The sequence below is a fragment of the Balearica regulorum genome, chromosome 1 (assembly GCF_011004875.1).
Source record: "Balearica regulorum gibbericeps isolate bBalReg1 chromosome 1, bBalReg1.pri, whole genome shotgun sequence".
Taxonomy (NCBI): domain Eukaryota; kingdom Metazoa; phylum Chordata; class Aves; order Gruiformes; family Gruidae; genus Balearica; species Balearica regulorum.
In genome coordinates this window covers 3,536,392-3,540,349 of record NC_046184.1, presented here as the reverse complement: position 1 = coordinate 3,540,349, position 3,958 = coordinate 3,536,392, and the positions used below count along the sequence as shown (strand labels likewise).

The window sequence follows — 3,958 nt, the reverse complement described above, 5'->3', positions numbered from 1 at the left end:
CCTCTGAAAAAGGAAAATAAACAAGATGATACCTTTTTTTTTCCTCTCTGTTCCATTGCTCTTCATGTGTACCTGTGATGGTTTCTACCTATTGCTCTGGCAACAATGATCTTACATCCCTTTGGTGGTGGATATACCCTCAAATTTAGGTCCCTTTCTCTGACGGTGATGTCCACCTTGCAGTCCCTTTTTATGCCATAAAGCCAGGAATCTGCATGGCCATTGGAGGCAGGACAGGACAGTCATGGGTTTAAATTGCAGCAGAGATTAGCGCTGATATTAGGAAACACTTGCTAAGCATAAGGAGAAATGAAAACATTTGTTCTGAACTTTGCAGCAATCCTGGTCACTGCTTTGACAGGGAGCATAACCACCACCCAGAACAGTGCATGGACAGGCAGGTGGGAAAATCCATCCTGGTCCTGGCCACTGAGACAGTGACCATGGATCAGAGACAATCCATAGGTCTTGAGTTTCATCAAGGAGCAACTCATTCATGAAACAAAGCCAGACACTGGTAACATGCACAAAATTCAAGGAATCATTGAGAACAGGTTTGGGCAGACACTCGTAAGATTATCTAGACCCCTTTTGACTTGAGCCATGCTCTTAACCATTGTTTGTTCAACTTCTTCCTAGATCTCTGGTGATTAAGGGGTCTTACTCTGTTCCAGCACCCTGATGCCCTTGTCCTTAACTAGTCTTTCCTTGTGGGCTAAATCTCCCCTGCTGCAATGTAACCCTAGTCTTTGCTCTTTCATCCCCGGTCTCCATGAAAAGGGTCCACATTGCTCTCATGAAGGGGCAGACTGATACATGGCACATTTTGTAAGTCAGTCAGATATATGTCATGAGTCAAATGATGGAAAGGCAGGTGGTAATATTTTGGGCTAAATAATTCACATTGAAGTACTTCTTTGTTACCCCTTTTGCCATATAAATCCATAACTCAATGTTGAAAGGGGGAAAAAAGGTTAATTGCCCAGTTGCCCAAGTGATATAGCAATGGGATTCATCTTCCTCCATTTCAGATGTCTAATGAAAGGATCCACAACCCAAATACATGTCTTTTATGCAAAGCAATTGCTGCACAGCTCATATTAGGAACAGGACACAAACATAAAGAACTGGAAAACCACTGCACCCATTTTCCTAACTAAGAGACAATGACACCTTGTTATCCTCCTGCCTCTCGATGCGATGTAATGGCTTTATCTGTGCCCAGCGCGTGAGCTGCTGGTGTGGGAGCAGGGTGTAAGTTATGGCAGCTCATAACGTAGCATCTAATCTGCACCACTGATCGGGAGTGCCTCCTTCAAGACCAATGAGATACCTCCAGGTCCTGGTACTACATGAGAAACTGAATTTGCTGATGTCTACTCTGCTGTGGGAGCAGTAGAAAGCCAGAAACAGACAAGTACAGGTCCCACCAGAGAAACACTTCAAGGGTGAAACATGTCAGGTTTGTGAGAGCAGCCACACTGAGGCTCAAAATAGCCAACCCTGCAGGCTGCAGCCATGAAATTCATGCTGGGATATAACCAAAACATCAAATTTACGGATAACCATTACACTGGATTTATGGTTCATCCAGAGGATGGTGCATTGGCAACCTGGCTGAACCCTAGTCCAGTTCTGACATGAAAAGCCTTCAAGCACTACAGCAGCTAGGGGCTTCATCACTGAAGAGAGAAGTGCTGCTTTTCTCTCAACACTCATAAAAACGTTGAACAAAGCAGTTCTGCTTGGCTCAAGTCTCTTTACATCACCGCAGTGTTCCTTCTTTCTTTGTCTCTTTTGATCTAATTTACAAAGAGTAATTAAAATCCACAGCCAAAACATGCAATAGTCGGGGCAGGATGACATTCTTCCCATTAGTAGCGAGGGGTGAAAGACAGCGAGTGAGGCTGACAGTGCAGATGGGGGACAGCAATGAGTATGGAGTCCAGTCACATCCGGATGAATTGCAGCTTGATGTCTCTGAGCCATCTGGAGCTGGTCTCCTTCTGACATGCTGCAGGATCCCAGGGCCAGAAGGGGAAGGAGAGCTCATTTCTGAGAGGCAGTTAAACTGATCCAGGGTTGGTTTAAGTGGTATTGGCATGCAGTGAGACCCAGACAACCACAGGGAGTGAAAGCTGCCCTCAGAGTATGGCTATGAGTAGCAGATAACCATTCCCACTGCAGTGCAAGGGATCTGCTCTGGGTAGGGATGGAAACCAGGGCTCATGTGATGAATCTGGAAATAAATAACCTCTGTGAACAGAACTGCAGTCTAATTGCAAGACAGCCACATATGCTAGCAGGTAAAAACAGACCCGAGCGCTCACTAAGAGCCACAGCTGATGAGACCACCTTGCCCATATGCTTTGTAACCATTGTAGCTCACTCCTTAGCCATCCCAATCTACCCAGCCCCGGGTAGATTCCCCAAAATGCTTGACTTGAAAAGGTGCTGAGCACCTGAACACCAGTAACAGTCAATGGGACTATAGCTCAGCACCAGGAGAAAGGAAGTCTTGAGTGTGACTGCCGCTGAGCCACTTGGGGAGCTTCCGTTTGCCCATCAATCCAGTTTAATTAACAAGCGACTCTTAACAAAGCCAACCCTTGCCTAGTTACTGGGACTACCCTTGTAAGCAGTGGGAGAAAGGAGCACTTCTAGACACCTTTCACGTTATCCTGCAGTGACAGCCTCAAGGGGGAATGATGAATTGTGCCTTACATACTGGAAAGAGGTCTCAGGGTGACTGGTTCAGGCATAGGTTCTATTTGTGGCCAGATGATGTCTAAGGTTAGACAAAATTAATTCCAGCTGTAATAACCACACTGGTCTACATCCAGCCTCAGCTGCACTCAACACCAGAGCTGCTGCCCAGCCTTGCCAGACAGGTTGTAGATAATTGTCTAGGACTCTTTTCAACAATTTTTCTGCTCTTTTCTCTCTTCCTGGCAATAGGTAAAGTTGTTATCTTAAGCATAACACATTTGCACACAAATGGAGGTCCATGTTATAAGCAACAAATCATGTCTTGGCTTAACAAGAGTAAATATACACACACCTTGTAACTGCTGTCCCTGGGGTATCCACAAATCAACAGCTGCCAGCTATGTAAAAGTGTCTGTATTTGAGCACACTGGGAAAAATACTGCCTGTGACCCACATGTAGGTAATTTTTGTTCAACAGCATGAAACAATGTTCAATAAAGTTCAACACCCCCCCCATTCACTGGCTTTCAAGCCATATACTTCACCATGATTGAGAATATTAAAAACCACAGCAGCATACAACCTGTTAAACCTTAATTAAAATTGAAAAAAATAATTTTTCTTTGAAATGTATAAAACTTTAAATTATACAAAAATATTTTGTATCTATGTATGTGTATTTAATGGAAGCATTATTATACCCAATTACCTCACAAAATGTTTAATATTTCATTAAACAGGTAAGCTATTTATACATTTTATGCATAATATAACATTAATTCAGCATCAACTCAGTCTGCACACATGCCTTCAGATTTGTTTTCATTTGCATATTCTTGAATTTACACAGTAAGTTTTGCTAATTAATTTTTATCAGGAACCCTCTAAAGCAACGTTGTATTCTTACTCCTCCAAGGAGGCTTTGTGAAGTCATCCCCTCCCAGGGAATGATTTAATAAGAGAGAGGACTTTTCCTGGGGAAGTTAATGGGGCTCATAAATTCAAAGCTAAGAGTCTTCCTTATGGCTTGGGTGGCTTAAACAATGCAAAAGATGTTCTCTGGCCTTGACTTAATACAAGGGGTGAATATGTATGCCTGTAAAGAGCTTCCTGTTCAGAATAGGATCTCATCTGATTTCAAAATCACCATTACAAAGCCTGAATTTTTGTTCTGGTGTTTGGTAAAGCATTAAAAGCAATATCAGTTCAGACAGAGAGGTAAAAAAAAAAAAAATAAATAATCCTCCAG

General features: G+C 43.0%; 1 long non-coding RNA gene across 1 annotated transcript; it reads right to left on the bottom strand.

The window, feature by feature from the left end:
- Nucleotides 1-1,068: 1,068 nt before the first annotated feature.
- On the bottom strand, nt 1,069-3,216 carry LOC142600028 (uncharacterized). Its single transcript, XR_012833493.1, has 2 exons — nt 3,062-3,216; nt 1,069-2,239 (listed from the first exon to the last, which is right to left on the bottom strand). It is a non-coding gene; the product is annotated as an uncharacterized LOC142600028 (long non-coding RNA).
- Nucleotides 3,217-3,958: the final 742 nt, after the last annotated feature.